The sequence below is a fragment of the Neofelis nebulosa genome, chromosome 1 (assembly GCF_028018385.1).
Source record: "Neofelis nebulosa isolate mNeoNeb1 chromosome 1, mNeoNeb1.pri, whole genome shotgun sequence".
Classification (NCBI taxonomy): domain Eukaryota; kingdom Metazoa; phylum Chordata; class Mammalia; order Carnivora; family Felidae; genus Neofelis; species Neofelis nebulosa.
Genome location: NC_080782.1, coordinates 121,935,932 through 121,962,577, shown reverse-complemented (window position 1 = coordinate 121,962,577; position 26,646 = coordinate 121,935,932). Strand labels below are relative to the sequence as shown.

General features: G+C 42.3%; 1 pseudogene; it reads right to left on the bottom strand.

Moving 5' to 3' along the window:
* Positions 1-23,974, bottom strand: part of LOC131518702 (F-box only protein 27-like) — a 77,812-nt pseudogene extending 53,838 nt beyond the window's left edge.
* Positions 23,975-26,646: the final 2,672 nt, after the last annotated feature.

The following is a 26,646-nucleotide window of genomic DNA, read 5'->3' as shown; positions in this document are numbered from 1 at the left end:
GGGTGGGGGAAGGCTGCATTTCTGCTTCACCCCTGACCACTAGTGCCTTCTGTTTTTAAAACAGACGTGCTTCATCCTTCCCAGAGCGTGGGCCAACCATGGGAACTCAAAATGCAAAGTCCCAGCCCGGGAAATTAAGCTGCAAGAGCTCAATGCCTAAAAAATATTGACTGTTTCTTTTTTTAAGCTAATATTCCAAATTTCTTATGAAAGTCAACTTAGACATCCAGGACACAGGAAACAAGGCAAGAGGCCACAGCCAGCTGCCTCAGAGGACCCAGGACACTTTCTTAATAACATCCAGATGGTTCCAGAGAAATTGTTAACATCTTGAAAGAAAAAAATCAGCTGCAGGAGAAATGAGATTCAAGTGGTTTAGGAAGGACAGCCTGGAGGAGAGTCCCAAGGGACTGAGAGAGTGTCTGAAATAGAAGCCTCTGTCGTGGGTTACTGCTTCCTGTGGCAAGGCTGGAGGGGAGTGGGTGTAAAAATCTAGAGCTTCTAGTGGAGCTTTGGGGTTGGCAAGAGAGCCTCAACGGAACTGCCCTTCTGGTCATGTTAATCCATTCACTAACCTGGGTTTGCAATAACTTTTTACATTAATAATTTTTCTTCTGTTTTAGAGAGGACTATTTGCTTCTCAGTCTGCTGTATCTATTAGGCTCTACAGGGCTGGTGCTCAGAGCTCACAGGCCTATGGCGATATTTAACACTGAAAAAAAAATTACATACGTGGTATATTTATGCTCATGTATATGGTATATAGATACATAGCAAAATATAAATGTATTTTCCAGCATATGAAAAGCCCACAAAATTTAAATTAGTATTGTCTGATTAAACGCCCATAATAGATAATATCAGGTCCTCTTAGTTCCTAAGTTTAGAGTCCATTAAAACTTTATTTCATTTGAAAATAATTTGTACATTAGATTTACTCTAATTTGTATGTTAGATTTACTCATTTCCCCAGCATTGTTTAGACATTGGTTCTTTAGAGCCAAATAATTTTAAAAGTGAAATTTAAAAATGTTTTCATTATTTTACCAGGGAAAGAAACCTACATCTTTAACATGAGATGTGAGTATTTTGTAATATGTTTACATCAAGGAGGGAAGGGCATGGGGTCCTCAAATGAAAAATCAAGAGCCCAGGGGCCTCTGAAGGCCTTAACCCAGTCCTAGTTCTCTAAAGAGGTGTGTGTTTCTTCCTCTCCTCTCAGTCACCTTCCCCCAAGGAAGAGGAAATGGCTTGTTTGTGGAATGTAACTGTTTGCACGCAAATCTCTTATTTGGAACCAAAAGTGGGGGGAGAGGGATGCAGGAGCCACAGGCTCAGGGCTTGATCAGCATTCAGCAAGCCTGTGCATTTTCCACTCCCCACAACAAGTATCTCTTACCTGGGCCACTTCAAAGCCCATTAGAAGAGTCTCCTGCCCCCCACCCTGTCTGAGGGTTTCCCCCACTTTAACAGGATTCCGCTCCTTTGTCTGACGGTGACAATAGGAGATGAGAGCTGGAAGGGCGGGAGGCGGGGTGGGTGTTGAGGGCCAGTTGCCTGGCTTTCCTTGCATTTTCCACATCCTAAATCAGGAAGTATGGAGGAGTGGGGAGTGAACAGTCAGAATGTACACATCCTGGAACTTTGGTCTGATATGCCTATGTATTTAGTATTAAAAAAAAAAAAAAGGATGTATAATTGACAAAACAAAAACACCTAAAACACCTAATAACAGGCGCTAGAATTTTCTGCAACAAGCAACATTACCAAAGAAAGACCAGCCAAGGCAGCCCAGAGCTGGTTATGGAGCATTAACCAGGTAAACTCATTAGATGGAGCCATCTCTTTCCTTTGGGAGAACATTGACATTTAAGTTTTGGCTTCTTGGGATTCAGCTGGAGGACTCTTCGGTGGAATGCAATGACTCCTTCCTTCCTCCCCAAACTGAAATCCGGGCTATTACAATTCCAAATGCACACATAATGCTGCCAAGTTTATAGGAAATTGGAATGACAGTGTAGGTTCCCACCACTAGGGATAGCAGAAGCTGAACGCTCAGAGAATAAGTAACATTTCCCTTGTGATTCCCAAATGCTCTATTTTTATTTTAAGAGGTTCTGTGTTTTCATTTAGTTTTGTGAACGGAGGAATCCATATGGAATTTTTACCAACTCCACTAAAATAAAAGCATGCAGCTTCTCAGCAGTGCCCTGAAATGTGCATAAAGATTCCCTGATAGGTTGGTAAGAATTGCAGACGTTCACTTTTGAAAATCTTTGAGAAATCATCAACTCATTTTCAATGGGTACCTTCCAGGCACATGGCAGAATACAGTATCAATTGCAAAATGCACGTATGAGAGACCTTGACTCTGACTTGGTATAGTTCATCATTCAAAAGGAGTTATAAGTAGCTGCTCTGAAATGAGCAGTGTGTGTGAATTTAATATAAATGAAATATAAACATATGTATTGTATTTAAAGTGCTGAATTTGGGGGAGGGGGGGTCTGAAATAATACAGGTATGTTTTTGTTGGTAATTTTCAGTCAGATTTCTGTTACTCCTCTATTCCCCTGATAGTCATAGGTTAATAACCATTTGAAACTATTGTATTCATTTGTTTGCTTATTTATGGTATTCCTCACAGCTTCTTTAACTTCTGACTCAGTCACCATGTTCCCTGTGTAACATAAGCTCCACAAAACAGGGAGCTTACTTATCATAATTCTGTACCTCCAAAACTAGAGTAGAGCCAGATTCATAATAGATGCTTAGTAAAAGGTTTTTCCTCTTCAGTCATTCAATAAATCAAAACTTTCCCTCTCTTTTGCTTTTGATAGATTACTTTTGAAAAAACCAAAGTGGGCTAATAGTGTTTATTTACTTGTGTGTGTGTGAGAGAGAGAGAGAGAGACAGAAAGACAGACAGACAGATGGAGTGTGAGAGGGGGAGGGGCAGAGAGAGAGGATGACACAGAATCTGAAGCAGGGTCCAGGCTCTGAGCTGTCAGCACAGAGCCCGACGCGGGGCTCGAACTCACGAGCGGTGAGATCATGACCTGAGCCGAAGTCAGACGCTTAACCGACTGAGGCACCCAGGCGCCCCTGAAGTGGGCTAATAATGAAAAACGACATTACGTATCTTTGTTTTAGATGACTGGGTTTTCTCTTGTACCTATGGCTTCTTGTTTCGCTTTATGCTGCACACTCACTGGGCTGTGTGCAGCATCATTTGTTTTTCAGATATTTTGCTCTGTACCAGGTGCCATTCTAGGGAGAAAATATCCTGTATCCGTGGGACTTACATTCCAAGGGAGAGAGGTGGACAGCAGAAACTTAATATATGTTTTGTCAAGTGGAGAAAAACATTGTGATGCAAAGTAAAGTAGGATAGGGAAGGTTTCTGATCCTGGGGCATTGGAGAGCTATGTGGATAGGAAGGAACAAACATTGTAGACAGCTGGAGGAGGGGCAGTGTTCCGTGCTTGTGGAGGGGCCTGGAGGCTGGAGCTGAGCAAGGGGAGGGTGCAGGGGCAGGAGCGGGTCACAGAGAGCTTGGAGGCCTAGTATGGACGTGAGGTTGTATTCCACATGAAAGACAGAGGTTTTCAGTGGAAGTGATGAGAAATGGTTGGATTCTGGTTGTGCTTTCAAGGTAGGGCCAAAGGATTTGCTTATGGTTTGGAGATGGGGTGTGAAGGGAGGAGCCAGGGAAGGCCCCAAAACCTTCAGACTGAGTCCTTGGCAGAGTACCCTGTGGCCATCAGTGAGATAGAGGAGCCTGAGAGACGCACATTTGGGAAGAACCCAACATTTGATTTCGGGTCGTGTCATAAGTTTGAGCACCTGGTAGAACCTGTGCGGCAGAGATCCAGGATGGTCACGATGACCTCTGAGTCCTAAATTGTCAAAGGGCCAACAGGATGTGGCCAAATGTGGGGTCAGCATCAGGCTGCACAGACGCTCAAACGAAGTCGTCGCAAATCTTCAAGTCTGGAGTAGAGCTCTTCCAGGGTGACCAGGGAAATGTATCAAGGAGCCTCCGAGCCCCCACCTCTCTGAGTCACCCACAGGGGCCTGGGTTCGGCTTTTGCCTTCGTGCTAATGTTCTGTTCCTGTATCTCTACACTCTTCTGCTATTTATTGATCAAAGGACCATAAGGTGACTTGTTTTAAACACAACACAGAGGTTAACTAAAGCGTTTAAGCATTTGACTTTTTACCACTTACTGGTGCCCACAGGATAAAACACACGAAAAAGCACCCTCATTCGAGTTCCTAGTGAAGAGCTGTCCTGTGTCTGAGAACCTGCAGTAAACGATAGGTACTGAGAGGCAGGGAGGCCTCAGGTCCCCTCTTTGCAGAGACTCACTGCACCACCGGTCTCTGGTAGTTCCAAGGATGGGTGGCCAGTAGGAATGTGCAGAGAGCCGGCCACTGTCTACTCTGAAAATATTTAGTTGTTCTTAACCTTGGGAGTCTCTCAAGTCCCGACTCATTTATGACTGTTGACACTACTATCCTTAGTCCCCAAGGATCCGGTGTAATCAGCTCTTGAATTCTTTTTTCCCTTGAACCTAAATTTGAAGCCCCACGGGCCTTTCCCATAGCATAAATAACATTCTATTCCAGGGCATATTGTCTCAGTCACAGGAAATAGTCTCTGAATTACATCACAGACCAGTTCTACCACATTCTGTTGACGTTTATTGTACAACTATTGTGGGAATGACATGGTTCCTGTCCCCAGGAGCTGGTCTATCCCATCCATTTATAGAGATGGGGGGCACAAAGGTGAGTGAAATTCCAGGACATATTGCCATCCTTTTAATGTTGAAATACTAGCCAACCTCTTCTTTAAATGTTTTCCTAAGCGTATAAAGGTGGGTATATGGCAAAGCATGGTACTTGTCCTTACCTGTGCCATTTGTGAGGTGATAAATAAAAGTAATCCTCGGGGGGGGGGGGGGTTGCCTGGGTGGCTCATTTAGTTAAGCATCCCACTTTGGCTTAGGTCATGATCTCACAGTTCATGAGTTCAAGCCCTGCATCCAGCAGTCTGCTGTCACCATGGAGCCCACTTCGGATCCTCTGTCCCCCTCTCTCTCCGCCCCTCCACTGCTCACATTCTTTGTCTCTCTCTGTCTCTCAAAAATAAATACATGAATGAATGAATGAATGAATGAATAAATAAGTCTTTGGAAAGATTTGGGGGTCATGGGAAGTAGTTTAGATCAATGTTGCAGGAACTGGTAGCCATCTCCACTGTCTACCCTTCCCTTGTTCCATGGTAATAACATAGAACCCCCCAATTTTAAGTGGTGCATGTATCCACATGGCCTTAAGACTGCATTTCTCAACCTCCCTTGCAGGTGGGCCATCAGAAAGAGTTCTGGCCTAAGTGATTAGGTTACAGTGTTTAGTGGCAGCTCCTAGAAACTCCTCTTAAGAAGTGTTATAATGTGTATATTCTGCCCCTTCTTCCTCATGGGTTCTTCCATCCCAGTCCCTGAAACATGGAAGCTGCCATCTTTGACGTCGAGGTTGAAGCTGTGTGTGACGGAGCAACAGGAGAGAAGGCGCAGCACAGCATGCCCTGACTGTCTTTGAGATCTTGTGTGTGAGAGGAAAAAGAAACGGTATTTGAGGCACTGCTGAGATTTGCCAGTCACCACAGCTGAACCGAATCCCAACTAAGATGCCCAGCTAAATTTTGCTCTATTCGGGCTGCTCAGGGATGTGCCCCACAGCATCATTGTCAGTTGATGAGAACAAACCCATTCTGAGTCAGCAAATGAATCCCCAGGTGCTACCGGATACTGCACTATATCATCAAGATCATTCTCCACAGATTCCTAATGTAGTGAGCATCACTTATCCCCGTGTATCAGAAAGTGAAAAGAATGGATTCATATCTAATGTGATTTGAGCTCCCATGTTCCCCCATCTGCAAGGACTTGTCCCAGTGTATATACAATGTTGTCCTATACTTTTGTGTGTCTATCACTTGGATTCTAGGTGTAGATGAAGAGAGCCCGCAAAGGTTCTAAAGGCAGGGCCGCCTGGGTGGCTCAGTCAGTTAAGCATCTGAATCTTGATTTCAGCTCAGGTCATGGTCTCATGGTTCCTGGATTCGATCCCCGTGTCAGACTCAGCTCTGAGAGTGTGGAGCCTGCTTGGGATTGTCTCTCTCCCTCTCTCTCTGCCCCTACCCTGCTTGCATTCTTTCTCTCTCTAAAAATAAATGGGTAAACATTTTCAAAAAAAGTTTCTAAAGGCAGATGAGAAGAACACCCTCCCACTACTTGAGGCTGATTTTATTATAGAAGTTAACACATGTAAAACATTCAGATGGTACAAAGCTGTATACAGTAAAATGTGCCCCTGTGCCCAGTCCTGCTACCTAAAAGTCACTATGTCAGAAGCTTTGGGGATAACCTAGAACTTTTCCATATATGGAGAGCCCTTCTTTTAAAAAAAATATGTAAATATATAAGTGTGTGTGTGTGTGTGTGTGTGTGTGTGTGTGTGTATAGGGAACATATCACACACACTCTAATATACTTTGTTTTTTTTAATTTAATAATAATTCTAAACATCTTTCCAAAATCGCATATGCACATGACTTCTGTCTGATATATAGTGTCCTGCTGTGCAATATATGTACCATAATTAATTTCATGGACATCTGTTTCCAGAGTTTTGCTGTTACAAACATTGCTACAACAAATTCACTGTATGTATCTTTGTGCATATGTACCAGTGCATCTGTAATGGTAATTTGTAGAATTGGAGTTGCTAGGGGAAGGGGGATGATATACATGTAACTTGCACCCTGTGCATTTACACTCCCATCGACAGTATAAAGGCTGCTTTTTAAACTCAGGTTCCAATCAGGAACCACAGTTTGACATTCACCTTATTTCCTGTTCACTTACTACTTTTGTTATTTGGGCTTGTGTTTAGAGAAAGCAAGACGTCTGACTTGTCAAGAGACAAATGAGAAGCAGGTGAGTAATCTGCTTCAGTACAATACGGTGTCTTGTTTAACGCACGGTGTGAGCAACGGTTCCACTTCACTGCTGAAGAGATGCAAATGATTTTTTTCTGTTTTAAGGTATGAGCATATTGCACTCCGAAGAAATAAAATAGCTAGCTCAAGAGCTTTGGGGAGAAAGGATCTGGGATGCAACTAAAAATATAAAGGCCATGCTTCTAGGTCCCAGGCTCCAGAGAAGCTATTGGGCCGCAAAGACAAAAGGGACTTTGAATATCACTGGAAATGGAAAGATACCTTATGTAAGGGCTGGGAGAAAGTCCAAATTTAGGGCTTATTCAATATCCTGTGATCTCTAACCACCTATCCCTACATTTAACACTTCCCCACTTTTCTCAGAATCTGTTAAAAACAACCTTAGAATATGCATCAGTGGTAGGGTGGTGATGTAGGTTTCTTTCTTTTCTTTTCTTTCTTTCTTTCTTTCTTTCTTTCTTTCTTTCTTTCTTTCTTTCTTTCTCTCTCTCTCTCTCTCTCTCTCTCTCTCTTTCTTTCCTTCCTTCCTTCCTTCCTTCCTTCCTTCCTTCCTTCTCTTTCTTTCTCTTTCTTTTCTTTCTTTCTTTCTTTCTTTCTTTCTTTCTTTCTTTCTTTCTTTCTTTCTTTCTTTCCTTCCTTCCTTCCTTCCTTCCTTCCTTCCTTCCTTCCTTCTCTTTCTCTTTCTTTCTTTCTTTCTTTCTTTCTCTCTCTCTCTCTCTCTCTCTCTCTCTCTCTCTCTCTCTCTCTCTTTCTTTCTTTCTTTCTTTCTTTCTTTCTTTCTTTCTTTCTTTCATCATCTCCAAGTAAGCTGCTTGGATTAATGCTGAGAATAAAAGGAGAAGCTTTGCTCTGTTCTGCGGATGCATTCATGCTCCCGGAACTCCTACCTGTTGTCTATCTAATTTAGAAGAGTGCCTTTTATCAAAGGAGGATGTGGTGAGTTGGAGCATTTTCCCTGAGCTGGTGAAAGGGCCACTCAGAAACCCAAACCCCAGCCTCACGTCAGGGGACAGGCCCTGCCTGGCGGTCTGGCGAAGCTGTCTTGGAAGTAGGTAGCACCCTCTCCTGGGCTAAATCCAAATGTTTTCTGTTTGTCCTGAAGTCATCTAGGATAATAACCGACATTTACCTTTCTCTGGCCAGCTCTGCCCCATCACTGCCCCCTCCTGGCTCTTTCTATTTTTTAAAATTTATTTATTTAAATGCTATACTGAACTCTTTGTTCTTCCACAGAAACAACATTGGAGATTCCAAGTAAGATTTGTTAGGGAACGAGAACTTACTCGAGTACTTACCGTGTGCGGGATACCAGGGCAGGGGGTGATGAAAGGAAAGAAAAGCTTGTAGTCAGTGTAGATAAGAATGAATACTGAAACACACACACACACACACACACACACACACACACACAACTATTTCTTTCTTTATTTAAAATGTTTATTTTTGAGAGAGTACAAGTGGGAGAGGGGCAGAGAGAGGGGGACAGAGAATCTGAAGCAGACTCTGTGCTGACAGCAGAGAGCCCGATGTGGGGCTTGAACTCACAAACCCATGAGATCATGACCTGAGCTGAAGTAGGACGCTCAACTGACTGAGCCACCCAGGTGCCCCAAGACTATTTTAAACAATTACAAGGCACCGAGTGTGTTGAAGGGATTCTGCAAATGGCAGAAATCCTAGAACAGTGAGCTGTGGTCCGTTGCCTGGCAGTCCCTTTGTGAAATGCCAGACACCAGGGAAGGAGTTGTTGGTAGGATGGTCATTCCTCACCCCCAAGAAGTAGTGTGGACGTAGATGTACTGGAAGGTTCTTTTATTCAACAAGTTAATATAAAACTGTACATCTACCACCTACCACCTATCACCACCTTCCACGTTCCTCTTTTTTCTTCACCAGTCATTAGATTTCTCAATGACATTTGTGGAAAAATAAGAGATTTTAATGGTACCTTCTCAATCCCATTCAACATTCTAGTTTCTGTTTCATCCAGACATTTATTCTAATTGGCATGTAAGTTCTGCTTTATTTAACTGTGTCTACATGCTGAAGACCATGGGCATTGTGAATTTGATCTCATAAATCAAGGATTATGTCTGTTTTGCTGGTTCAGTTTTCAATGCAATCGTGATAAAAAATAATAATGATAATCACTGTCACTTAGTGAGTCCTTGCATGAAGCCAGGCACAGAATAATTTTATATTCTTTCCTATGATGCTCACAATTACCTGATGGGCTTTATTATCCTTGTTTTTACAGATACGGAAATTAAGGTTCAGAGGCGTTCAGTAACTTGCCTCAGTGTTAGGGATGGGATGTGTACTGGGGAGTCTAGCTCTAGAGACTTAGTTTTTATCCACTGTGCACATTATCTGCCTTAGCATTTGTAAGTAATTAATAAATGTGCTGCTAAGGGACTAAAGAAATAATCATGTTCCCAGGTATAGTTCATTTCCTAAAGATTAATGTGATTTGGCATCGTGGGATTGAGCTAGGGAGGAAGTAGAGTGTTTCTGAGGTCTTGGGAGCTTCTGTCAGTAGAAGAGGCTATGAGGACAGGATTGGCTCCCTCTAACAAAGAACACAGCACAGACCTTCAGGTCCTAGCCAAGACTTAATGAATGCTTACTATGTTCCAGGAAGCATACTCCCTCAAAACCCAGCATGCTGTTTCATTTAATCACAGAAGAGGCTCTGAAAGGTGAAGCACCTTGCCCAGGGTCATGTGGCTAATGGACTGATGGACTGAGGACAGTGGACTCCTGTCAGGTGCCACCTGGGAGCTTCGAAGAGCCTCACTCTCTCAGCCAATGCAGGAAGGTCAGATTGTCCTAGGGGCCCCTGCACAAATGTCCTAGTACCTCTCAGGAGATCCTCGTTGCATTGATGGGTCAGGTGGGCAAGAAGAGGGCTGGAGTCTGCCAGGACTCTAGCTTGTGGGTGCCCAGGGAAAGGCTTCTGCTTCTGAGGGTTCAAAGGAGTGGGTGTGCTCCAGGCACAACCAGAATGGGCCTGGAAGATTCGTGCCAAAGCTCAGGAAGACTGCCAATATATTTGGCCTCCAACTGTATAAAATGTGCCTTCTCATTGTCTTCAGGAGCACGAGTGGGTCTTGTGGTTTCACACTACCTAATTGTGCTGGTCACGCCACTGGTACTTAATAGATACAGAGGAACAAATGAATGAATGAATGAATGAAAGAACAAAGAGAAGGCAGATACTGTGTTTATGTAGGAGTCTGCTTAGGAACCCCTTTCCTCCAGACACATGTATAAAATAATGGTCCTGGTTGCTCTTATGAAAAATCTCCGTAAGATATGTTTTCAGCTGGGGGCGCCTGGGTGGCTCAGTCAGTTGAGTGAGCCTCAGACTCTTGATTTCACCTCAGGTCATGATCTCAGGGTCACGGGACTGATCCCAGCATTGAGTTCTGTGCTGATGGTGTGGAGCCTGCCTGGGATTCTCTTTGTTTCCCTCCCTCTGCCCTTACCCCTCCCTGCCCCCTGCTGCCTGCCCCTCACACATGCGCTCTCACTCTCAAAATAGAAATTAAAAAATAAAAATTAAAAAAATGCGTTTTCAACTGGATTTTGAGTGTGGGGCTCTGGAGACTGAATGCCTGTGTTCTAACACTCTTAGTCTGTTACCTGTGGCAAGTCACTGGTCCTCCTGGGGTCTCAGTATCCACTGTAGGGTTGGTGTGAGTTCATGCAGGTAAGTGCCAGGTATGGGAATACTGACCCCAGTGTGACAGGCGTGCTGGAATCAGTGTGGCCACCGTGCATTACACCCGCAGCAGGAAACTTTTCCCCTAGGCATGTGAGTGTAAAATTGTCAGTCCCAAGTTGAACCCAAACGTAGGGCAGCAAACGCTTGGCCCCAAATATAATTTCCTCCTGCAGCTCATTGAGGCCGTGAAGAAATCGCCAGGGGAGGGCCCAGGAGTGTGGTGCAGCAGCCCCATAATTTCCAGAGCCCTTCTCCTAGACTGACACATAATTGTCAGATTGTTTTACGAGAGCGGCTTCCTGCCCCCTTCCTGCCTCGCTTCCAAATGTACTCATTCCCAAGGAAGCATCACCTCTCCCTCTCGCCCTTAATCGCTCCTTTCCTGCCCGCCCAGGCCCTGGGGCTGGGGCGATTTCCTAAATCACTCAGATCAGCTTCTAGTGCTGGCTCCATCGCCCAGGGTGGGCTGGAGGAGAGGCAGCATTTGTTTCTAAGTGGCTTGTGACCGGAGGTCAGAGATGCTTCCATTCTATTTGATGTCTTTCCCAGGACTCCTTCCCTCACCCACCTCTTCTCTCCTCCTGAGCAGACTTTAATTCTGAGGTCAGGAAGAGATTAAGGAACTGAGTCCTACTGCTTTTTCTATCCAGAATGGTGGTAAAGCAAGTGAGCAGGGGGCGGGCAGGTTAGAGGGGAGAGAGTCCTTTAGCGGCGTCCACATCCAAACTTGGGGAGTTTCAGAAAATTCCGCTGAGAGCTGTGTTCTGAAAGATTCATCCACGAGATTCCTCTCCTTATGGGCATTTCCCTCTGCCTCCAAACGCTCATTCTTAGGAAGAAATGAGAAGTCCTAACATTTTCCCCATTTGAGAAATTTCACAGGAAGCAACATGGTTCTTTTTGTGTTTTAACTACATTTTTTTTTATTACTAAAGCAATACACAGTCCTGGTAAAAATTTCAAGCAGAATCGCTTCCAGACCTAACCACAGTTTAACAGCGTTTTGTATATCCTTCCAGAAATGTTCAAGGAACCTACAAGCGTACAAATGTATATATATATTTTTAACACAAATGGGAGCATATTGGACATCTTGTTCTACAACTTGTTATTTTCACTTAGCACATTTTGGATGTTTCCTATCTCAGTAAATCTAGAATTACTAAAAAAAAAATTGCTACGTTGTGTTCTCTTGTGTGAATGTACTAATGTATTTACCCAGTTCCCTGTTAATGAGTATTTAGGTTTGCTTTATTACAAACAATACTATAATAAGTATCAAAATCTATCTCCATGCACTATATTTTTAGAACAACTTCCACTTAGAGGTGCTTTTTTTGTTTGTTTGTTTGTTTGTTTGTTTAGATTAAAAGAGCTGGGAAAATAAAATCATAAGAAATGTTATTGAATTGTCCTTCAAAGAAGGTGATGTCAGTTTAAACTCCAGAATGAATACATAGGAATGCCAGACTGTGTGCACTATCACCCATACGTGTATAAGCAAACTTGTTAACTTTGACAACCTTAAAATACATATATTTTATGATTTTTTTAAGTTAATATTTCATTAGGAATGGGCTTCCAACCTTATTCCCAAATAATGATCAACCTTTTCTATAAGCTTCCTGCTAGGGTAAAGTTGACTTTTTTCCTATTATTTATCTGCCTCTTATTGCCTTGAAGATTTCTTTACATCTGAAGGAAAATAACCCTTTTTTGTCATAGGGACCATCAGTAAGTCCTCATTGTATCAACTGTCATTTGGTTTTGTGTATGGTATTTTTTCTGTCTAACATCTGAAAAATGATTTAAATGACAAATGTATCAAATTTATCAATTCTTTATTTTTATTATTGTTTTTTTTGCTTTTGGACATGCTTAGAAACTCTTCCAGAAACTAAGGTTGGTTTTTTTTTTTTTTCTTTTTAATCACACATGTTTCTGTTTTTTACATTTAAATCTTTAATCCAACTAAAATTAGAGAAGAACAAATCATCCAATAGAGGTCAACTTTGTGTCTCACTCACCTGAATGGTTGTTTCATACTGTCCATTAACTAATACATCTTTTTGGGGGGCATTTTTAAAAAATAAAACTTCTTTATATTTTTTAAAGTTTATTGATTTATAATCTCTACACCCAACGTGGGGCTCGAACTCATGACCCTGAGATCAAGAGTCACATGATCTTCCACCTGAGCCAGCCAGGTGCCCCAAAAATAAAACTTCTTTTTTTTTTTTTTAAATTTTTTTTTAACGTTTATTTATTTTTGAGACAGAGAGAGACAGAGCATGAATGGGGGAGGGTCACAGAGAGAGGGAGACACAGAATCTGAAACAGGCTTCAGGCTCTGAGCTGTCAGCACAGAGCCCGACGCGGGGCTCGAACCCACAGACTGTGAGATCATGACCTGAGCCGAAGTCGGACACTCAACCGACCAGCCACCCAGGCGCCCCAAAACTTCTTAATATCAGGAGAACACTGGGGCGCCTGGGTGGCTGAGTCAGTTAAGTGGTCGACTTCAGCTCAGGTCATGATCTCACAGCCCGTGAGTTTGAGCCCCGCGTTGGGCTCTGTGCTGGCCGCTTAGAGCCTGGAGCCTGCTTCAGATTCTGTGTCTCCCTCTCTCCCTCCTCCTCCCCTGTTCATACTCTGTCTCTCTCCGTCTCAAAAATAAATAAAAACATTTAAAAAAATTAAAAAAAATATCAGGAGAACACTTACCACTTTACAATGATGGCTTTCCCAATATGTCAGGCTCTTTAGAGATGAAAATAATTTGATCTCTGACTCATTTTAAGATGCCAATACCCAGGTCACCTGGTTGGTTCAGTCAGTTAAGTGTCCCTGTCTTGATTTCGGCTCAGGTCCTGATCTCATGGTTCGTGGGTTTGAGCCTTGTGTTGGGCTCTTTGCCGGCAGTGTGGAACCTTCTTGGGATTCTCTCTCCCTGCCCTCCCCCCGCCCATCTCTCAAAATAAATAAACATTAAAAAATAAAAATAAAGATGCCAAGACCCATCTTCACACACAGTGTTAGTACTTGAAAATCTTTGTGAAACGAGTAGATCCTAGATGGATTTCCAGAGTTGATTGTTTCCCATTCGTTCAGTCAAGCAGCCCTTGTTGCCACTACCTGTGTAGCCTGTGGATCACAGAAATGATTGTAAACAAAATTTGCCCTCAGCGTGTTTGTAATCTGACAGGAAGCGTCAGATCTTTCATTTTGTGGAGGTATGTGTACGCATATGCTACATTTATGACTTGCTGATGTGCTGTGGGTTCCTGGGGCCTTGAAAATGTAAGAAAAATTTAAGTTTGTTCCCTTGATTTTTTCAGGAAATAAGCTATTGAATAAGTGAAAGTTATAACATCACTGAATACTGTAAGATACCTCTGTTTTAGGAATGTATACCGTATGTGTGTTCCTGTGAGTTTTGATTTGTCTTAGAAACAAAGTCCTTTCTGAGGAGAGCCCCCTCAGATTTAGAATTTCAGAGTTCAGGGGTAGGAAGGAAAATAATTTTTAATTATTTTCTCCATTTTACTGAACTAAAGCTCTATGTCTTACCTTTGGTCACGACTAAGTAGCAGAGATAGAATTGTAAACTAGCTCTTTCCACTCAAGGGTTGTGGTAAATATTTTAGGTGCCCACCTACCAGTTTCTCCCCCACCCCTCTAGGTGCTGTGAATACCGGTTTTGTATGGGGTAAGAGCGCCCACCCTGAGACAATCATGCCATCCCATTTCCTTCCCTAAGTCTTCTTTATATAGAGTACTTTGTAGCTAGGGCACTGAAGTAATTTGGTAGGGCTGCCATTTTTAAAAAAACACTACAGGGGTGCCTGGGGGGCTCAGTCGGTTGAGTGTCTGACTTCGGGTCAGGTCATGATCTCACAGTTCGTGAGTTCGAGCCCCGCGTCGGGCTCTGTGCTGACAGCTCAGAGCCTGGAGCCTGCTTCTGCTTCTGTGTCTTCCTCTTTCTCTGTTCCTCCCCTGCTTGCACTCTGTCTCTCTTTCTCTCTCAAAAATAAATAAACGTTTTTAAAAAATTAAAAAACAAAAAACAAAAACCACCACAGATCGGGTGCCTTAAACAATGGAAATTTATTTCTCACAGTTCTGGAAGGTGTTGGCAGGATCTGTTTCTCCTTAGATCTCTACCTTGGCTTGCAGGTGGCTGCCTTCTTGATGTGTCTTCACATGTTCTTTCCTCAGTGGGTACACACCCCTGGTGTCTCACTGTGCGTCCCAATTTGAGGAAATTTGGAAATTTTGTATAAGGACAGCACTCATAGTGGATCAGGGCCCACCCTAATGGCTTTGTTTGTTTCTTTTTAAAATTTTTTAATGTTTTATTTAATTTTGAGACAGAGAGAGACTGAGCATGAGCGGGGCAGGGGCAGAGAGAGAGGGAGACACAGAATCTGAAACAGGCTCCAGGTTCTGAGCTTTCAGCACAGAGCCTGACACGGGGCTCGAACTCACGAACCACGAGATCATGACCTGAGCCGAAGTCGGGCACTCGACTGACTGAGCCACCCAGGCACCCCATAATGGTTTGTTTTTTTTTTTTACTTAATCACATCTTTAAAGGCCAGGTTTCTAAGTACAATCACATTCTGAGATGCTAGAGTTTAGGGCTTCAACATATGGATTAGAGGGGCTGGGATACCATTTAGCCCATAAAAGGGAGCAAACTTCTTTTGGCCTTTGAGACCTAACGAGAAATTTACTGGATGCTGCTAGGATGGGTTCTCTTCCCAGATCAATAGACTCTTGTGAAAAGAAAGTTTTTATTCCCCTGCCTGCCTGCCGGCCTGTCTGCCTGCCTGCTGCCTTTCCAGCTTGGGATCCCGATGCCTGGAGCTATGGCAGCTATCTTGAAATCATGAACTGAAAAATATAAGCACAGGGACACCTGGGTGGCCCAGTTAGTTAAGTGACCAACTCTTGATCTTGGCTCAGGTCATGATCTCATGGTTTGTGGGACTGAGCCCCATACTGGGCTATGCCCTGGCAGCAAGGAGCCTGCTTGGGAGTCTCTCTCTCTTCTCTCTCTGCCTCTCTCCCCTACTCTCTCTCTCAAAAGTAAATAAACATTTTTTAAAAAGAATTTTAAAAAGGAAAAATATAAACACATAAAGTCTCTGCGCTAGGTATAATTAAGCAGAAGGATGGAATGACTGGCAACCTTCACAAAATGGTTGAGTTGGTGAATGAATCCTGAGATCATCCATTTCCAGATTTCTTGTTAAGCAAAGAATAAATGTCCTTATAGTGAGTCTGCCATTGTTTATTAGGGTTTCCATTATTTGCAGCTGAAAATATTCCTAACTAATATGGAACTTTATTATCTTCTCACTGAACTATACTGACTCCCAGGGAAAGCATGGCTGACCTGTTTCATGTTATTATTTTTTTAGTTTTATTTATTTATTTTGAGAGTGAGAGAGAGCATGGAGGCATACGTGGCGGGGAGGAGCAGAGGGAAAGAGAGAATATCCTAAGCAGGCTCCACACTGTCAGCACAGCGCCCGATGCAGCGTTCAAACTCACAAACCATGAGGTCATGAGCCAAGCTGAAATCAAGAGTCAGATGTTTAACCAACTGAGCCACCCAGACACCCCTCATGTTAATTTTTAAACTCTGGGATGCTGCTTAAACCTCTCTAGCTTCCCTCAACAGCCTGCTAGAGCTCATCAGCCAAGAATTCATCTTAAATTTTTCAGAGGGCTTTTACCTTTTCTGTTCATGCCAACTCCCCAGAGACAGAGTTTTAGGAGTTCACACTGTGATAAACAGAGTATGGCTTTTTTTTTTTTTTTCTTTCTTTTTTTTTTTTTTTGTAAAATTACCCCTTCAAAATTCCAAGGGCTTTCAGGGTCTCATGTTCAAGGATTTGATGAACAATTCTCTATTCTCTTTGTTGGTGAACTCTGCCTTTTGTGGACCTTAAACATAGCCCTTCTTATTCTAATCTTTAGCGCCGGAGGTTGGGTGTTGTGGGAAGGTTTCAGTATTCATTTTAGATTCTTCTTTATAGTTTTATAATGTTTAATTATAGTTTACAACATGAATACAAATCGTGGTAACTTGTAAGGGGATAGGGAAACAGACTGTCTCTTAATTTTTGTGTTTCTAAATGAGAGCCCTTTATTATTTTTACTCCTTTCTTAGATGCTGTTTTATCTCTTTGAGTTATGATTCAAGGAAATGTTTCCCACCTTGTGAAGGGAAGAAATGATGGAATGACAGGTGCTGTGTCTGGCATGGCAAGTAAGAAATGGTCTTTTTTTGGAGGTAGGATCAACTTGATCTGATCCATCTTTTTTTTTTTTTTTTCAAGAGAGAGAGCATGAGCAGAGAGAGAGGGGGACAGAAATGGGGGTGAAATTAGGATTGATGTCAGGGGTTGTTGAGAGGGCTCAGTATGTGTTGATATCGGCCTGGCTCGGTGCCTGACGCATCCTCAACTCGTGCTAAGTTTCTGCTGGTGTCATTGTTCTTAAGTTTTCATGCTGTGCCACTGTGGCGGATTTTAGTTTTTTCAGATTCGCATTTTTCTTACTTTTTATTTTGGTGTGATTTTAGGTTTAAAGAAAAGTTGTGAAGAGGTACAGAGAGTTTTCATACACCCCTCACCCAGTTTCCCCCCATTGTTAACATCTCACATTACCATGGTGTATTACTGTTAACTAAACTCCAGACTTCAGTCCGCATTGCGATCAGTTGCCCTGTCTCCCCAGGCTCCTCTGGTTTTAGAGTTGCTCAGTCTTGCCTTGTTTTTCATGACCTTAACAGTCATAAGGAGAGAGTCCTGGGCTTTTGAGTCTTCTGAGCCCACAGACAAAGAGTAGAGGGCGTTGACCAAAGATGGAGAACTGCATCCCTCCACTGGGAGAGTGTAGATCTGGCTTGGGGGGGAGGTATTTTGAGAAGACTCCACCTGCACTAGGTTCCGTATACCACGGAGGGATGAATGGAGGTATGTGGGCAGAGTGGAGCGTCGCAGGGTAAACTGTAATATATTTGTGGTAAGGTTGGTAACTGGTAACCCTTGCTCCTCATTTCTGTTGAGTATTAGGCTACATCAGAAGCTCTCTCTGATCAGCCCTCATCCTGAACCCTTTCCCTCGACTTCTCTTCGATAGCTCTACAGCTCCCCCTTCTAGGTGTCCAGGAGACAGAATTCATCTCCGAAGGAGGGAGAAACTCTCTAGTTGAACAGACCACAGCTGCGCACGCTATTACCTTCTGGGGCTTAGTACGTTTCCATTCATGGTCATGTTCACACAGCCCCGAAGGACATCTGAGCCCCATTAAGTCCAGATTTACATTCTTCTCCAACAAATGGCAGTGCTTCAGAAAGTTTGTTTATTTAACATAAAGTGCAATTTTAAAAAGTTTTAGCCCCTAGAGTATGGGAGTTTATGTGACTTCATGCCCCTCTTTCTGGGGTAGAATAAACAAAACAGGGAAATGGCAAACTCTATAGGGCTTTTCCTCCCTCCTCGTGGATGGCTGGTTTTTTCTGTTTATAATACTGTGGGGCAAAACTTCTATGTAGGAAGAAAAAAGAAAGATTGTCTTCTCTTGAGCAGAGTTGTTTGTGTCCACGTGTATGGCAGCTTTGGAAAACCTAGCTCCTTCCTTATCACTTTTCAGTTAACTTTATCCTTTTTACTTCAAGTTGGGAAATGAATTACGTTGTCCCGTGTGTGTCTGCGCACGAAGTCTCAGGAAGGATCTTGGACTTGATGTAACCAAATTATTTAAAACTATTTCTTGTGTATGTGCTCACATGCCTGAATTGTCCTTGTTTTTAGGGCTCTGTCATAGCCTGCAGAGTCGATTAGTCCCAGCAGAGCTTTTAAGCTAACCAAACTCAAAACCCAGAGTAAGGATATATCCCTGCAGTCAGGCAATCCTTCCCAAAGTGAACTTCAGAGATTCTTTTTTAAACAACTTCCTTGAGGTATAATTTACATACCATAAATTTGCCTTTTTTTTATTGAGGTGTAATTGACATACAATAGTATATTAGTTTCAGGTGTACAACGTAATGATTCAATATTTGTATATACGTCACAATAGCCACCACAATAAATCTAGTGAATGTTTGTCACCTAGAGGTCTTTTCAATAGTCTTTGAGCCATGAGATGTCACTTTGGGGTAGAGCAGGTATCAAGTTAGAAGGCTGGAGGAGTAGGGAGATCAGTCAGAGGAGCAGAGATGACAAGTAGATAACAAATGGTCATAATGGTATTTAAAAGAGAAGCAGGTCATGATATTAAACATCTCAAAGTGTTCAGCAATCGTCAGTCACTGATGGGAATCATCTGTCAAAAAAGTGAGTCAATATTTGACCGAAGAGTTTTTGCCCTCAGTATATTAGTAACAGGTCAGATTTAACATGAAAAACTACAAGGGATTAGCAGAGTCGGGTGGTACTGGAGTTACATGGTATTAAATATTGCTGGAAATAAGTGGGTTCCGGGAAGAGTTAAGATTATCTTCTCTTGCAGTCTCATTCGCTATAATGGGACTTAGTCTTCCCGGAACCGAAAGTTCCCGCCAACACTGTCTCCTTTTGTGACAATGCAAACGTCAATCACAGGTTTTAGCTGCCACTTTGAGTTAGATTTTGGAAACCATAAAAAATTGTCTTCTTCCAGCTTCAGAGGTGAGGGACACAGATTGAGAGGTGTGACATTAAATCAGGTTGCAAATGGTTGACAGGCACAATTCCTGGCCACCAGACTTTTAATGGGCTCTGGCCATCAGTGTTCAGAGCTTATTTCCTACTCTGGAGCCTGCTGCATTTCATAAGTAGCACCAGGAGGGGGACTGAGGGCCCAAAGGTCCTGGTGGATGAACCGTGATTACTCTTGGAATACAGTCTACGGGCAGGTTAGCTATGCAGAGGTAAGACCAGTCCTCGTGTAAGAGCCGTCAGCCTGGAGGTGGGGTCTTACACTGACCCTTATTCTCATGGCCCACATTCCTCCCCCAGTGGTGTCCCGGGAGCCCGCCAAAGAGGCTCCACCCTGTAACTTCCTTCCCTTTGAGACTCACAGTCTTGTCTTCGTGTTGCTTTCCTTAATGTCTTTCACCATGGTTCTAACGCCCATCCTGTCCACATACTATCTTTGGGAGTCATTGAAAAGGCACCGCTCTTGGAGAACGTGCCAGGGAGAGCAAGGGCGGCTCCCTATCCCACCCCAGTCCTGGAGGCTCCTTTTCCTTAATGAGCATGTTTAGTGAATCAAGAATATTCCATTAACCAAATAAGTAGAGCTGCCAACAGGCATGCTCCAAGGAAAATAAATGAAAACTTGTCTACTTTGCGCTGTTTTGGTGGCCAGTCTCTTTTTTTAATCATGGTGCCTGTGCTGTTTCTTCTCAGGCTGTAGCATATTAGAACAAACGCACCCTGAGGGTGCCTGGGTGGCTCAGTCGGTTAAGCCTCCGACTTTGGCTCAGGTCCTGATCTCATGGTTCATGAGTTTGAGCCCCATGTCGGGCTCTGTGCTGACAGCTCAGAGCCTGGAGCCTGCTTCGGATTCTGTGCCTCCCTCTCTCTCTCTCCCCCTCGCCCACTCATGCGCGCGCTCTCTCTCTCTCTCTCTCTCTCTCTCAAAAATAAATAAATGTTAAAAAAAATTTTTTTTCAACTATTAAAAAAAAAAAAAAAAAGAACAAACACACCCTGAAAGTCCTGGGAGTGTTTTCATGTGGTGATAATTCCCAACTCAAAATTTATAGTACTTGATACTTGCCTCTCCTCACTGCCTAAGGCACTGCATGGTAAGACACTAAATGTTCAAGGAGGCACATTAACTCTTTCAAGCCATTGGCTGGCAAATCTAAATGTTGGAGGTAATTACAACAACACAACAGTAAAAAATTACTATTGTAAAATGTAATCTATTGAGCAGACCTCATATAAATAATCTTATATCTCTTTAAATGGCAAGTCCTTGTCAAATGAGTTTGAAGGAGTGAAGAGAACTCCCTTCAAAGGACACATGTCATCATTTTCTCCATTTTAGAAAAAATAAGGAGCTCTCTTGGTAGAAACTGATGACTCCAAAGCCGTAATTTTGAAAGGGCTAACGTACCTCCTCAAGCTCCAAATTTGGTTGCTTCTTACTGTCTCCACTTATCAGAGGAGGAACCTGCTTATCCTTGGCTAAGCAGTCAAGAGAGCCTACATAGTAAGGTGGATAAGACTCTAGGCTTTGCCTCGGACAAGCCTGAGTTCAAGGCACAGCTCTGCTGCTCATAGCCTTTGTGGCCCTGAGTAAGTTGTCTAACCTCTCTGAGCCTTCACTTCACCAAGTATAAAATGCACAGCTTTGGAAATTAAATAAGGGTACTCATATGGAACCCCTGAACCCTTTCAAGGAGACAGAGTGGCAGGGTGATTAAGAGCAGGGCCATTAGAATAAGCTAGGCCTGAGTCTACACCCGCCTGTTGGACCAGGTTTTACCTTTACCTCACTAATAAGCCTTCGTTCTTCCATTTAAAAATTGGTGACGACAACAATAGCATCTGCATCATGAGAACCAAATGGCACGTACTAGAGGAGTGTATCAGAAAGATAAGGAATAGCTCAAAGGAAAAGCTAGAGGGCCATCCTTGGAGGATATGAACCAAGGTAGACATGGAGACCCAGTGAACATGTTTTCAAATCATCCCACCTACACAGTGGAGTTAAACAGAGCATAATGTGTTGATATGGTTTACATACTTAAGTCTCTTAGGGATTTGATTGGCTCACGTTGGCTTCTCCAGGTCTGATCTACTCTAAGGCACTGGTGAGGCAGAACACCTAACCTGTACCATCGTAACTTTATTGGTACACCACCAACCTATGCCATTGTGGTGGACACAACTGTCCTAGAGATAACCCAACATCCTCACTGTCTCCTTTTTAGCTTGCAGCATCTGAGTTTTAGTTATGTTTACTATATCATAACTAAGTCCATAATAAGTGAGGAATGCCCTGTTTGTCTCTGTCATGTTTCGTGTTCCCAGGACCTTGATCTTGTTGTTGTTAAAATGAGAGTTTATTTTTCTCTCATCTAAAAGTATTATGGTATGTAGTCCAGGAGTGGGTATAGTAGCTCTGCTTTGCAGAATATTCAGCTTCCGTCCCTGCTTCACCGCATGACTTCTCTAACTGAGTTCACCTCATGGTCTAAGATGGCTGCTCCAGCTCCTGCCATTATAACCACATTCTAACCCAACAGAAAGAGGCAAAAAGGAAAGGGTAAAGGGCCTCCTATATCAGCTTTATTTTCAGAAAGGCTTTTATAGGCTGCCACATGACACATGAACTCAGTCACATGGACACACTGAGCTAAAAGTGTATCTGGGAAATGTCCTTACTCTAAATAGTCAAGAAGGTAGTTGAAAAATTAGAAGGAGAACTTGTTGGCAGATAGTTAGAAGGGCCTTAAGCACATAATCAGTTTTCCTCTTCAGGTAATTTGTTGCTTTGTGGGGCTGTGCAGGACTAAAAACCTAAATGGAAGGCCTATGAAAAGCAAAACTGAAGCCTTTGCAATATCTTGAGATAAAGATTGGAGTTACAGACCCTCCAGGGAAACGAAATCTGTACAATCAAATCATTACAGTGTGCATGTTAACTGTATTACAATTTTATTTGTCACTTATACCTCAGTAAAACTGAAAAATAAAAATAAGTATAGATTTCAATTCTCTAAATGTTTCCAACTTTTTAACCTATTTGCTCCATATACTTCCCCATTTTCTTCAGTATTTTAAGCATAGTTACTTTTTTTAAGTTTATTTATTTATTTTGAGAAAGAGAGCATAGGGGAGAGGCAGAGAGAGAGAGAGAGAGAATCCCAAACATGTTCTGCACTGTCAGCATGGAGCTGGATGTGGGGCTCAAACTCACGAACCGTGAGATCATGAATTGAGCTGAATGCTCAAGAGTCGGACGCTTAAACCGACTGAGCCAGCCAGTGCCCCAAGCATAGTTATTTTAAAGTCCTTACCAGCTACCTTTAATGTGTTTCTCTTGTCTGCCTATGATTTTTATCGTTCTGTTAATGTGTTTATCGCGCTTATTGATTTGCATATATTGAACCATCCTTGCATCCCAGGAATAACCCCACTCGATCATGGTGTGTGATCCTTTTAATGCACTGTTGAATTAAGTGTGCTAATATTTTCATCAGGAGTTTTGCATCTGTGCTCATTAGGGATACAGACCTATAGTGTTCTTGCCTGGCTTTGGTATCAGGGTAAGGCTGGCTTTGATATTTGGCAGTTTCAATCCTTCAGTTTTGTTCTTAATTCAAGATTATCTGTTTTATTAGCTCTTTGTATTTCCATATGACTTCAGAATCAACTGGTCAATTTCCAGGAAAAAGAGGAAACAACCATGCCAAGGTTTTGTTTGTACTTGCTTTGTGTTTGTACATTAGCATGGGGAGGACATTTGTGAATACTGAACTTTCCTGTCTATATTATAGCTCTTCCTTTATTTATGAATGTTTTTGTATTTTATAGTTTTCTGTATAGAAGTATTACATGCCATTCATTTAATTTATTGCCAGGAATTTCATACCTTTTGATCCTATTGTAAATGGCATCATTTTAATTTTCGGCGTGTTTGTGGCTTGTATGTGAAAGAAAAATCTCGGTCTCATTTTTAAACCAGTGACCTTGCTTAATTTGTTTATTAAACCTAATAGGTATTTTTGTATTCTGTGTGTATTCACATCATGTGTATTCATGTCATCTCCAAATACTGACCATCTTATTTTTACTTTCCACCCCTTAGCCCTTTTGTGTATATTTCCTACCTCCTTGTTCTGAGTAAGACCTCTAGTACAATAGCATAAGTATACGATATTACTCCATATCCTAGGCAGACGTTTTTCAGTATTTTGCTAACAATGCAGTGAGCCTTGCTAGGACAAGCCACCCCAAAAAAACAATGGTTTAAAATAATAATGATTTATTATCTCTTACCAATTTGTGGACTGGTTGAGTGTTTCTTCTGTTTTCATGTTGGTTGACTCATGTGGCTGCTTGGCTGCTTCCTTCTTGGTTGGGAGATCCCAGGTGGCCTCATCTTGCACTTGGTGAGGGCTGTGGGCTTGGACATCACCCTTGTCCTCCAGGAGGCACCTCCTATGCCAGTACCTGTGACTGGCTTCTTTACCCATGGCCTAAGGGCAGCTTTTCAAGAGGCAGCTTGTCTTTTTAATAAACCGTGGTTGAGAATTGCAACTAGACACGACACCTGAAAAGTGGGAGAAATCGGAAGTTCTGTAGATAAATTAATTAGCTTTTGAGTAATCTAGTGCACAAATCCTTAAAAATAAAAACTTTAAATATCTGGGAGCTTTGGAAATAAATCCTGGCTGCAGAGGAGTGTGTGAAGATCTAAGAAAGATGGAAAGGTACTCTATTTGCATATTGTAGAATTAGCATATGAAATTAGGGAAGAATAGGACCTTTTCAGCCATGCACCGTTTGAAAATATTTCTCCTAGTGATGACTAAAAATACAACCCAGGCCCAGGCAATTCCCTGACACAATGGTCATTGGGACATCCTGGCACCCCATCGATTATTTCTCAAAATTGGATGTAAAAAACAAAACAAAACAAACCAACAAAACCCTTTTGGATTAATGTAGTATAAAATCTGTATAACTCAGATTTGGGATTATTACTCAAATCATCCTAAGGGTAGCTTTTGGATGGGTATGAACTCCATTGATTTCCATGGAACTAGTGGTGAATCAGTCTCACTACTGCCTAGATGTTAATGCTACCTGAACATTAGCTGTCTGAGCAAAAAATTTTATTCAAAACTTTTTAAGGGAAGAAAAAGGTATTTAATAAGTTGCTGTCACCTAGTGAAGAACCACGGAAGAATATTTTACAGATTGCTAAGGAACCACTTTGATTATACCTGGAATTTCCCGTCTTTAAAAATGAAAACTTGGCTTAACAGAGCTTTGTCACATATTAATAAGGCTGATATACTGAACATCCCTGTGTCTGGGTTTTAAGTGAAGAGTAGGTTTGAAATCAAAGTTAATTCTGTATATAAAGTAAATTTTTAATTTACTTTTCTTCAGAAATTAAAGAAAGTCTCTTATCAAAATTCAGTTCCATACTATAATCAAGAAAATCTCAAATCTTTTGACTCAAACAGAAGGTCCACTGTAAAGATATTGCCACTTCCATACAAAATGTCAGTTTGTGGAATCATTCAGGTCAAACCAAAGGGGGAATTAACAGTTTAGTTTTGGGAGTATGGACCACTAGATACACATATGTTGATTTTCCTCATGAAATGTGAAGGAAAAGGAAGAGGTGTTAGAACAGTGGGATGGATTCTCTCTTCTCTTTGAATTTTTAGTCCAGTAAAGTCTATAGAGTTCTTGTATGTGGCTATCATTGTTATAACCTGCATCAACTTTTCTATTGGAGCTAGATCACAAATTACCACAAATTTAGAGGCTTAGTGTCTTACAGTTTTGTGGGTCGGAAATTGGGGGAGCATAGTTTCTGTTCTTGTCTCACAGATTGAAATCGAGGTGTGGGTGCCGTGGAGTTCGTTTCTGGAGCCTGGGGGAAGAATCCGCTTCCAGGCTTGTTCAGGTTATGGGCAGAATCCTGCTGCTCATGGTTACACGACTGAGGTCCCTGTGCCCTCCCTGGCTGTCCTCTGGGTGATGCTCTGAGTTCCCAGAGACCTCCCCTGAGAAAAACAAACAGCTTGTAAGACTTGAAGGAGGGGCCTAAACCCTTGTAAACCTTGAAGGCTGAGCTCTCAGGGACTGTTGAGGGACATCACGCCCAGGGCTTTTAGACATGATGTCTCTTATGATGAGGTCTCAGGGTTCGGGTTGATTATTTTATGCTGTTCCCACTGCCACTGCCTTTCCCAAGACTGCCCTGCCTCTACTTCTGGGGAATCCTTGGTGCTGTGAGATTTCACCCTGATAATTACAGTGTTTTTGGCCAGCCTCACCAAATGTTGGGGCCTTTTAAATATTAGGACCTCAAAAAAAAAAAGTAAATAAATATTAGGACCTCGTTAGACAAGCTTGCTTTGTCAGATTTTTATTTTTAGATTTTTAAAAAATCAAATGTATTGAGTTATAGTTTACATGTAATAATAAGCATCTCTGTTAAGTATATGTGTTGATAAGGTTGGGGAGAGTTATTCATCCATGTGATAACCTCTACAGTCAAGATCTACAACACTTCCATCACCCCAAAAAATTTCCTCGCATCCCATCCCAGTCAGACCTCACCTCTCATCTTTCTCACTCCTCCCCGCCAGGCAGCCACTGATCTGCCTTCTGTCGCAATGCCATAATTTGTCTTTTTTAGAGTTTTCATAAATAGAGAATCATCTGTAGCTATATCTCTATTCACACACATACACGCTTTTATCTGGCTTCTTTGACTTAGAGTGATGCTTTTATTTATTTTTTTTAATAAGCCCTTTTTAAAAAAAGTTTATTTTTTCTTGAGAGAGAAAAAGAGAGAATGAGCAAGGGAGGGGCAGAGAGTGAAGGACTCTGAAACAGGCTCCTCGCCATTAGCGTGGAGCCCGACTCGGGCTCCAACTCAGGAACCCTGAGAACATGACCTGAGCCAAAATCAAGAGTCAGAGGCTTAAAGACTGAGCCACCCAGGTGCCCCTGGTGTGATGTTTTTGACATTCATCCCTGTTGTCATGTGTATCAGTAGTTTGGTCCTCTTTACTTTGAGTCATTTTCTGTTGTATGGACATAGCACCATTATCCCTTTTCTGTATCCCTCGGTTAAATTTGCTAATATTTTGTTCAGTGTTTTCAAATTTTTGTTATGAGG